This window comes from Lonchura striata, chromosome 5 (genome assembly GCF_050655825.1).
Source record: "Lonchura striata isolate lonStrDom1 chromosome 5, ASM5065582v1, whole genome shotgun sequence".
Classification (NCBI taxonomy): domain Eukaryota; kingdom Metazoa; phylum Chordata; class Aves; order Passeriformes; family Estrildidae; genus Lonchura; species Lonchura striata.
This window is the reverse complement of record NC_140707.1, coordinates 49,012,090-49,024,317: the sequence shown is the minus strand read 5'-3', so window position 1 is coordinate 49,024,317 and position 12,228 is coordinate 49,012,090.

Here is a 12,228-nt window from a genome sequence, read left to right as displayed (position 1 = left end):
AACAAAACAAAACAAACAACCCCCCTGCTCCAGCCGTAAAACAATTGCAACTAGACAGTGCCTGGAACACCAAAGTTTTTGGCCTTCCAGCATACAAACATGCTGCAGACTGGGGGGAAGGTGCAGTTCTCCCATCAGCATAGATAAGTTAAATCAGGACTGAGAACATTCTTGAACATTCTGTAATACAAAAGGCATGAACAATAACAAAAAAAAAAAAAAAAACCACCAAAGAATGTCTATGGATAACTTATAGGAAAACTAATAGGAAAAACACATGTGGATTTCTATCATTCACAAATATTTAAGAAAATGAGCAGACTTTTAAATTATGACAGATCTCATGGCCAGAGGACTTTTCCATGTTCTTAGCTAATTGTGAAATATTAGTATTTTCAGATTCTAATTCCAGTGCAAACGTGAAATAGAGAGCAGTATTTGACTCCAGCCACTCTGTCCTGCAAGAACTAAATCTGGGAATGAGTAAGAGTTCTTCCACCAATACTAGAAGCAAGCAAGCTCTGCCTTAGTTTAGTAAGCTGTTGACACAGTTTCCAGCCAGGCAAGGGGAGAAAGCCTTTCACTGCCTCTATAATCAACCAATAGCTTACGTAAAACCAGAGAGTGTGAAAATCCTACAGGGATCAAAATTCAGACCAGTGTGTAGTAGCAGAGGTCTAAGTCCCTAGAGAAGCCACCCTCATCTCTTTTCTCCCTCTCACACACAAGAGAAGCTCAAAATATTCTTCACTAGGCAGGCCAAGAGTCAACCAGTAAAGGGAAGGAAACACTGTGCCTGGGGAACCCTTTTTGCAGTGTGATGCTCTTTTCTTTTTATTCCACTTCATCCTAAGGCATCCTGCAACTTCTGTGCTACCTTCTGCTCTGGTGTGCAAAATTCCCTCCATCATTTCCTCCCGTAGTGCTCAGTGCAGCATTGGGGTTATTTTCCTCCTTGTTGGGCAAGGATCTCCTTTTCTGCCACCTCATTCACCATCCACACCAGACAGGAACACATATGTGCTCCCATCATCTTTCTTCTTGTAGAATGCACCAGTAACCTCGGCTTTTAAGGAAAAGGACCTTGAATCAAACCTCTTTTTTTGTCCTACAATATTTTGTCCTTGACAATATATGGCAGAGAAAGGAGAGAGACCAGGACTTCAAGTAACAACCAAAATACTGAGATATTGAAATCATGAAATCAAATAATGAAATCAAATCATTGAAGTACTGAAATCATAAAAATTCTGAGCTGAAATAGTTTTCAAGAGATCATTTCTCTCAGCAGGGCACATTAAGGAAGAAATCTCTCTGCTGACAATATAAGTGGTGGGCTGTTAATATTATCATTCCAGCCCTGCAACTTCTCATCAGAGTATTTAGTTCTTCATATTCACTTTTTTCTTTTCCCCTTTTAAATCATACATAGTTTGTGCTATCACTCAGCAAAGACCCATACTAATTAATATCTCAGAACACGCCACTGGCTTCAGACACACTTTCCCCCCTGGTGCATTTTGATTGGTTCTGGAGACACCTTTGCTCAAGGAATTTCTTGTTCCTGTGAGTCACTCACTAAAGGGAAAGGTTAAGTGAAAGAGTAGATGTTCTACTAAGCCCATTGAAATTGCATTTGTTACATCCAACTGGACTTTTTTCAAGCAGTGCACTGCATTGACAAGAAAGCAGTTGCTCTGCAGCAAATGAGTGAAAATTCATAGGAGACCAAGGCAAAAGAAAGACTATGAGCTTTGCTCACCACCATCAAATTGATGGGATTTAGAAGAGCACCCTTTGATCTCTCCCAGATTAATTACTGTCCTGAGTTTGACTGCTTAGTACATTAGTTGTCCTTCATAGAAAAATGCAGCCATTGTAATACAAATCTGTACTGGAAATAAAAGTGAAAATACAGCATCTGATAACAAAAAATAGCAAAAGTAATCTGTCAGAATACCCAGGTCACACAACTTTTTTCAAGTGTTCCTTTAGCTGAGCAGCAGCACATGCACTGGCTGTTAAAATTGAACAGTTCTAAAAAGGAAAAGCATGTGACTAAGAGCAAAACAGATCAACACATCCAGAGCTCTATCATGCATATTGCATTTCTTCATATTTTTCAATATGAAGTTGCCACATACTGTTGTTCTAAACTATAAATTACCAATTTAAATCCTATGTATGTGGGTTTTTTCCATGATAAATTCATCTACTGCACCCAGGAGTGGGATGTTCATAGAACACATGACCTTTGCTGCCAACAGACGATGAGTAAATTTCAGATACAGTTGTACATGGGCTGTACCTTTAGCTTTTACAGGTAAGGCAAAGGAGGAAGTTAAAACTTTCATAATGTGAGATCAACAGAACATACATAAACACCCCTTACCACATTGTACAACAATGCATCATTCAACATGTGTTGAAAACAGCCCCTTTCACAGCCTGAGCCTGTGAGTCTAGAGTGGGCAAGGACGGCTACAGCTGTGTCTAGCTCAGGGTTCCCTCCTTTACAAGACCTAGATTTATGAGCAGTATGTTTACTGTGGACAGGCAGCCTGGTGCAATGGTGGCAGCTCTGGTGTGGATCCATATAAGAGCATCATGTCACCAGCAGGTTCCTGTGTTCCTGCTACAGCCATTAGTGAGGGCACAGACCTGTTGCCCCCTTGGAGCTGAGCACCATGCCATTCCACATCTGTCACAGCACCCACTAGCAGGCCTGTGACAAATTCAGCAGCAAAAAGCTCACCATTCCCATTGCCATGCTCAAGGTGGGGGCTCATGTCTCAGCAAAGGCCTGTCTGACAGGCCAAGCACCATGGGCAGCTGTGAGAAGAGATCTTGGATTTTGCTATGGAGTCACCAAGAAGCATCCAAGCTTTTGATTCTACAGGCAAGCATCCTGCACCAAGTAACTCTGCCTATGAAATAGGCATGTACTAAACCGTCATGTTCTCACAGAAAGAATACTTAATTCCTTGAAATAAGATTATTTTTGAGCTGTGATAGATCTGACCAAATAAACATTTTAGGGGATGAGTTACATGGATGTAGCATAGTAGGCTTGTAGTCTCCCTTTGAGGAGACTGGTCTATATTTGCATGTAAATGCACATTTACTTGGGTAATGTGCAAGTCTGCGTGGATATATCGTAAGCTCAATGCAAATTAGACCAACAGACTGAGAAGCTTGAACACCACCCCAAAAAGGCTTTTTTTTTTTGTAATAGTATTCAAAAACGTGTTTATAATAGACATGTATAAACACAGACATGTATGTTTTCTCTGCTATTAGAAAAAGAAAATCCTGCTATAACATAAAATAATTTGCATAGACAAGAATCACAACACATCAAAAACCATCTCTTCAACTTCTATGAAAATTCAAAGGTAATGTCTCTTTGGTGGTTTGGGGTTTTTTTCAGCTTTGGTTCTGGAAATATAATGTGCTTTTTATACTTGAGACAAAAATACAGAGACTAAATTTACAGTTTCTGTGTATAAAATTCCAGAAATGACTGGTGTCACTGTAGTGATGCAAATCTTACATACCCCTGGTTTTTTCTTAGTTTTCCCTACAGCTGCCTTTAAAACAATGCTGTTACACTGCACTGAGCATCTGAGGATTTACCAACAAACACTGGTAGATATCACTTACATAATGCAACAGCACAGCAAAGAAATTACCAAGTTTTGGTATTGTCTGCAGCTCAAGGAAATTGCACAGTGCCAGTATCAGATTTTCTTACATTAACCAAACAATCAAGTGTCCATTTATGTTCAAAATATCAGAAGTCCACTATTCTTTCTTACCTTAAGGGAGACCACAGACACATTTATTCCAAAAATAGCAAAGCTTGTGTTTGCATTACAGGTCATGAATATTATTAAGTTAATGGCAGATAGAGGCTGCTTAAATGTGGCTATTCACTGAACACAACTTAAGATTGAAAAATAAATACTTTTAAAAGGACAATTGACAAATGCTAATGTACCAATTGCATGTGTATTCTCACTTTTTCTATTCGATAATTTAAACAAAGTTGCCATAACACTTCCATCATTTCACAAAATCAGGAACTTAAAGAGGAGATGGATCCAACTTAGTATGCAGCTTTTAAAAATGCACCCTCACAGCTTCCTCCAAAATCTTTAGCTTCAACCCAGGATCACCAAGCTCAGATGCCTCAGGCTGTCCTCTGAGGCACACTGAAGCTGGCATTAGCCAGGAGGAGCTGTCTTCCTCTTTCCCTCATTGCACTAATCCAGCATTAACAAGACAGAGACAAACTGCAAAGAGCAATCGATTTAAGAGAGGAAATGTGGTCCTGTGGCTACCACACTGCAGGACTCTGTACTCTTCTGAATCCACAGAAGTGATCTTGAGCACCCTTTATAGCTAGTTCAATTGTTCCACATTTTCTGTTTGCACAAGTAAAACTAGTACATACTTTTAATTTGCACACCACTAAGAAAAAAAATGCCTATAGCTTTCCTACACAGATCTTATAGAAAGCATTAAAATATAAATTCTATCTTACACAAAGTCAACAGACATTTTGATTTATGCCACAGTTCACACCAGTACCTGCCAGCATCGAGGGGACATTACCAATAACACAAAGAGTAGCTTTGGTGTTACAGAAGTACACAAGCTCCAAATATAAAATCAGAGAGATGACATATTATTCTCCCTCTTTTCTAAACACCAAAACATAATCCTCCAGAACTTGTACATCTACAAAACCCAATTTTATACCTTTGCAGTTCTACTTCCATGTAAGCAAGGCCTTGCAAGAATGCAAAGTTCATGCACAGTATTCTCAGGTATGAAAGAATAGGCCTCCTATTTTGAGAATACCTAATATGTACAGAGCTGAAATAACATCAACAGACTTACCTACAGCATAGAAAAATAAAAACTAAATGGCTGGAATTTAATACCAGGCATTCAAAACAACTAGAGTAGTACTCTTCTCTTTACATTTACCCTCTGCAAGTCATACCAGCAATACAGACTCGTATCCTTTGGGTTTACATATCTTTCTCAAAATTCGTGTGCTGTTGCTCTGCACCAAGAGGTCCTGGTTTCTTATGATCCCAGTAAGAGAAGCACTCAGACACTCTGAATTATCACTTAAAATACCACTTAGTGGAGCTAATACCATTTAAAAAGCTGAGGATAGTATAAAGGATTTTACTTCTCTTCAGATACTGGAAATCCTGAGCTGCACAGCATCAGATGGGGATCCAATCATTGCTCAGCATGCTGCACTGATCTCTACTCCATTTGGGGCTTTTAAGCTTTTATGGGATTTCCCTCAAACACTTCTATTCATTTCTACTGTCAAACAAAAAGAGCATTCACAGGAGAACTTGTTGCCACAGTTTCAGGTAGAGACACCGACACAACACGCAGGTGCTGGGATCACTGGTACCTCCTGGGAGCTGCCTGCACACTCCATCATCACAGCTCACTGGCAACATTTGTCCTGTGGCCAAGCTGTACATGCAGCTCTGAAAGCAAAGCTATAAATGCAGATTATAAGCTGCTAAAGTGCAGCACAGGCCTGCAGCTCCTCAGGCAAATTCCCATCATTTGGTGTCAAGCATCACTAAACCATATTTATTTTTCTGCTTTATTAAAGAATTATTCACAGCACTCAAAAAAACTCACAAAGAAAACAATTATCTATTATATATATTAAAACTGGTTGCACCAACCATAAAAATCTAATTTCTAAATATGCTGATAGCACAGAAAACCCTAAAATATGGCCATAAAATCAGTTTAGAAAAGAATTGACATATCTGCAGACCACAGGATAGCTGTAAAATAGCAGACAGTACTATGAGTATTTAGGATTAAATTTATAATTAATGCATAAAGCATTATAAAAGTTATGAAAAAAAAAAGGAATAAAACCCTATTCTTGGCTTAGGTTTCCTTGCTCACTATTTTAGATACTAAATACACAGTTAGTATAGTTTTCCAAGCAAATGAGACTGATACAGCTATACCAGCTGTTTGTCCATCAGTCCTTTCACTCTAAAATGTTCTTTATTGGCTTTAATTACATCAGACAAAGCAGCAAGGGGATTCAGACTTTGCTACAGCAAGTGAGAGTTTGTAGGTGGGAAGTAAAAGCCTGTGTTGTTGTTCCCTTTGGAGGGAGTTAGAGGAGACCTGAGGGCTGAGGCTAATGTCATTCCTGCTCCTCTTGCACCAACTACAACATCCACTTCTTGCCTTTAAAGCACCAGGAATGCTTCTGCTGCCCAGTCCTGGCTGGGGGGTTTTAACCTTAAAGCTACGGAAGCGGCTTGCCACTCACATTGGAATAGCTCCTTCCAAGGAAGGGATGCCAAATCCCAAAAGCTGGTGGTGTTGAAAATTTTTCCACATTATTATCACCAAATGTGATTGCTAACATTCTGGTTCTGAATATTTCCAAAGTTAAAACTGAGATGAGATTAGCCTGATACTAGGTATTGGGAGATAGCCCTTGCTGTGATAGCCTTCTTCATAAAATAGAAGTGGGATATCGTCAGTCCTCTATGACAAAAATATTTATTGTATTATAGTGTAAAATAAACCACCCACACCCTGAATCCCGCATAGCAAGAAAAAAAGATTATTCTATACAATTTCAAACAATACTGGGTTATTTATATCCCAGAAAGGGAAAAAAAACCACCACCACCACCACTAAACCAATCAACCAGCCAGAAGCCCACAAAGAATGAGCATTATTTAAAATGAGAAACAATAAGCTTTCTCCAAGTTTGTGTGTGAAATTTTTATGATAGAACCCCATTCAGATGAAGCCTGATTAAAAATGTTCATTTGTAGGCAAACTGGAGTTGGCTGACTACTGCCTAATCATTAGAAATATTTATATGCATCTCAAACTATTTAAAATACAAACACTGGAAGAATTAAAAAGAAAAAAACCAAAGAAAAAGGAAAGAACAGAAAAACGAAACCAAACCAAAATTTTTTTTCCTACCCAAAAAGCTTTCCTTTGGTTTCAATTTAGAGATATAGTGAATACTCCAGTCATACAAGAAGCAAGACCACACTATCAGAGAACAAAAGACCCTGGACAAAGATGGGAATTTAGTAAATGTTGTGCAACTAACAACATATTTTACCACGCAATCTCACAACTTTTCCCATAGGTGCTGAGTTTTAGGCTATTCATCACAAGTGAGTTTTGGAACCAGAAATTATATACTCACAAAACTGATCTGTGATTTGATTCTTGATAATAAAACGGTAAAAAACTTGAAAAGGTCAGCTAGTGTTTACATACCATGCACAGATTTTGCCTATAATTATTCTTGTTCTTCAATCCAAGGATCATTCCAATAAAATAATCCTTTGAATGACTAAAAACTAGATCCTGCTTCACAGTTTTAAATGCAAAGTAACTTATTTATTGTGTCGTGCTCAAAATACATTCTGTGTAACGTAACTGCCTATTTTTGCTAGTTCTAAGGTTCCCCACAACCAAATAATCTGATAAATCAATGTCAAACATCTTAAACCTTATGGCTTCCCCTCAAGGAAGTGCTATTTTACAAGTGGGGACAGATGAGTACAGGGATTAAGAGGCAAGATCTCAGTAGCACCGAAGAACCAAGTAGCAAAGCTTTGCTTAATTTTGAGACAAGAGCAAACATACACAGTCATCGCCTGCAGCTGGCTACAGCATCTCTGACTCGAACACACACCTATCTCTGGACAGGCACTGAAGCTGTGCATCCCAGACCTGCAGGGACTCTCCTCAGCACCAAATCTCAGGGACTTGCACTTCCACTAGTTGAAGTTGTTGCCTATGTTATTATTAATGGTTCCTGGAAGCACTTCAGTATGTGGTTACCAAACCGTGTAGGGCTTTTTCATATTGAATAATTTTGCCACTAGATAGCACCCAGTGCCTTCTGCTGGCTGCCTCCAGCTTCAGAAAACCTGGCAACAGATGTAAGAAACAAGCCATGTGGGATTAGGCAGAAAATAAACAAAAACCAAAAATCCAAACCAACCCATGTTTCAGGGATTGGGCCCACCCTAAATTTCCCTTTTCTAGGATACCACCAGTATTCAGTATTCAGGCCACTTGGCAGGGTAGCAGCCACACTGAGGAAAGATTGAGCTGCTCAACTGCTTGAGGCTTGAAAAACAGGTTGAAAAGAGGCCTGAAAAGGGCCTTCAGCTTTGATCTCCCAAGGTTTTGGGCACGTGCCCTTCCCTACCTCTCATTTTATAAGAAAGGCTGGAAATTATTTGATTGGCTAAAGCAAAATCAGGTATCAAAAGAACATTAAGTTGACTCAGTCTTTAGGAAGTTGTAGATGGTTTAGGAGTCAAGAAATTTGTAATAACATTAGTAAGTATAAGAACATCAGTGTAGTGTTAGCTACAGAAAATTAGGAACTTGGTATTTTACAGATCCAGAGCACAGTGTTGGAGCACAGCATGCTGTTAAGGCAAGAGGTAAATTGTGACAATTTTTTATTACTATGAGAGAATACCAAATTTCAACTGATAACACTTAAAGAGTTTATTAGTTACAGTAGGCTTTGTAGTTATGAGAAAGTCCAAGCAACTTTGTCTGTTGAAAAACTAAAAATTTGTGCCTTCAGAAATCTTACCAGTGGCAGGTATCCTAAAACACTGAGGATTTAAATGCGTTTAAACATTCCCAACCTAATCCTAGCCTGCTTCCCCCTCCCCCAAAAAAGGGGAGAAAATCAGTGCACTTTTCTAGGGTATGAGGGATTTTTTTTTTACTATACTTACACAGATAGAGTTTGTTAGCTGGACTAATGCTTCAGATGCTTTTGAAATCAGTAAAAATACAGCCAAACATAACACATGCAGACACACCTCAGGATGAGGCAACTGGCTGCTTGAGGAATAAAAGGCAGGCAGAGCTCAAAATCTTACCCCAGAAAATTCTATGATTTTTCTCCTTTTTTTCCATTTTCCTTTTAGTTTTGAGTGAGGAGGGATGTTGGACACACTTTGCCTCTGCAGCAGAGATGGCTTTGTGTCCATTCAGTGTTTCCTCCAGCTTGTTTCCACCCCAAGGTGCAGAGCCCTGGGGATAAGTGCTAAATCAAGGCTGCCTCAGCAGGCCTGTAAGAAATTATTCATTCCATATAGAAGCCTGGCAAGCAAATGCAGATGTGCCACATAAAGTACTTCCAAGCTCAATATTGGATGTATAAGGCAGATTCTGGTATTTTAGCCATGTTTTGGCATATTCATCTGAATTTGAAGTCATACATTGAACTGAGTACAGGATTTCTTTGACTTTTCCTTCACTCTGAAGGAAATACAGGTAAGAATCATATACCATAATTCTATAATTTTTTTTTTTTAAGAGTAGTGTTGGTCATGTGATATACAAATCCAGCCAATTTCCATCCACCTCCCAGGGCCACACACTGAGATGTGCTAAATAAGAGATTTTACCATGGAAATAAGTCTCCTCAATTTATAAATAGCAGAATGTAGTCCCCTTCAGGGTTAAGCTAACAAAGAGAAGTAACAATCACTGCTACATTTCTGAACTTTAAGTTGTGAAATCTTATGGCAGAAGAATAAGAACAGAAAGTCTGAGAACATTACTTAAATTTCTTTTAAAAGTAAATAGTGTTTCAAGAGAAACCTCAAAGTGCCCTCTCCTGGCACTAACTGTAAGCTCTGAAACATCCTAAATCCACAGCACTTATCTAGTTAAAATGAAGTTCTTTTGACACACATTTTTTGTTAAGAAATTGTCTTTATTAGCTATAAAGCAAGGGTAAGAAACTGTCTGCATAATCTTATAGAATTAGAAACATTGAAGTGATATATTAAAAATTATTTTAAATTGTAATTAAACTGTTCATACTGTTTAGCTTTTTTCCAAGATATGTGCTTAAGATTCATTTCATTGTATTCTTAGTATCAGATAATATTAATGTTACTAACCTGCAACAGTATTGATGTAAATTTGCACTGCATTACTTACTGCTGATTATTATTGACACTCTTTTTTTACAGATTTATCCTAGGAAGCAAAGCATTTTTGGTTTTAGTTAACTAAGCACAAAAGAAGTGAAAATTGCATTAGAAAAACAAACCTGAAGCCTCTTTTTTATTTCTGGGTTTGGTGTTGCAGGTTGAAACACTCATTGCATTGTCCCACCTTTCCTTAACACTTTGATCAGTGTAAGAGATGTATTTAATTTTGTTTAATTACATATTTTGTTTCTATGGCAACTAGATAGACTCTAATCCATTTCTGTTCCTTCCTAAGCCTTTACATAGTGATTTTCTTTCACAGTATAGTAGCAGAAGATAATCCTCCTTTAGAACTCTGAGTACTGTTCTTTCCAAATATCCCTTAATTAGTATGCATTAGGATTAAAACCAGTAGTTGTAGTTGTACCATAACTAAGAAAAACCGTGAAAAAAAAAATCTCACAGGATCCAGAAAGAAAATTCGAAACTACCAACAAGTAGCTTCAGCATAAATTTACTGCCACCTGCAGGCAGGCATTCACCGTCATGGATCTCCAGAGCATGGGAGCAGGGGGATGAAGAAAAGCAAATTCAATATTCCAACTCCGGCCAATTGATTCAGATTTATTTTATTTATAGGAAAATAAGAATCCACTAATGTTGCCCCGTTTAAGAAAATAATGCCGATTATTTTAATTTCTGTTGTCCTATTTCGGATTGCTGCTATTTGTGGAGACAGTGGTGATGTCTGAAGATATTCCTTCATTATAAAGGACACAAATTCTACTGCTGCTAACCACCTTTTGAACAGTGTGCTTTCTGCATTCTTCTGTTTTTTAAAGAAATTACTATATTCTAAAAGTTAAACCAGATTTTTTAAAAATCTAGCAAGTCAAATCTTACCAAAAATACCATGTCTGTGGTTAAAATACCTGTTCTAGGAAAATTTGGAGATTACTGCCTTACTAAAATGGCCCGAGTCCCATACATGCATATTCTTTCATACAGAGAAACCAAACTGAAAGAGCAACACTGACACTTGTGAAACTTAAAAATACCAAACATAAAGTTTACCTACAGTAAATGGTCTTTTTTCTGAACCCAATACCATCTGAAAGAATTCTAACTTACAAAATCATACAGTATTTTCTCCTATCAGAAAGTGATGCTGTCTCAGTGAGTGCCTAGGGTAACTAGGGCTGCATTGATGTCAGCATTTGCCTTTGGGAAATTAAAGTAATATGTGATTTTCCTTCCCATCCCTTAAAAAAAACTGGCTGTAGGAAGAAGACAAGAGGAGTTGGAAGGAAAATACAGTGATGGACTGGATATGGTGCTAGATTAATTTAGCCCTATCTAGTGAATCTGTCAGATTATCTTCAGCCTTCAGACCTTTCATGCAACATCTGGGAAAGTTAAATTTCTATAAGTGATATCCGCATGGCTGCCAGCACACTAAAATAGGAGTCAGCTCAAAATATAAATTTTCAGCTTTCCAGTGGTAGTTCCAGGAAAAACCAGTACTGAGTCTTAAATGGTAGAAGTCACATCTGATCCATCAGGACCATTTTCCATGCAGAGAAACAAAAGCCTACATAATGCCATACAAGTACATTTAGGCTGGCATTTCCAGGAAATGTCAAGTTTACTGAATACATGCTGTGCTTTTGTTTCAATTATAGACTGCAAATTCCATTTCAGAGGTAATACACCGTCTACCTGGTCTTAATTCCAGCAGCAACCGTGCTTCTGCCTGAGAATAGCATATTTAGGAACTTTCTTAGGAATTATCACATACCCTCAGAATAGAGCTTACTTTGCCTCATGTAAAAGGCTGTGTGGACAGGGCTCTCATCTGTCAATCTCTCATCACAGATTTATAGAAAGGTTTGGGTTGAAAGGGACCTTAAAGATCATCCAAGTTTCATCCCTTCCGCCATAGGCAGAGACACCTTCCACTAGACCAAGTTGCTTAAAGCCTCAGTAAAGCACTGAAGACTTTAGCTATTTAAATCAAAGCCTATTGGACACATGGTTTCTTTCTCCTTACCTCTCTCCCTTGCCCTCTAAAAAAAGCAGGGAGGAGGGGAAAGGCCGTTCTTTCCAACAGTAATAACTGAAGAATTTCTCCAGGAGATGGGAAGCTGTATTAGCACATCTCTCTTTTGATATAAGTCTAAGCCTATTTTTTTCTTTTTACTTAAA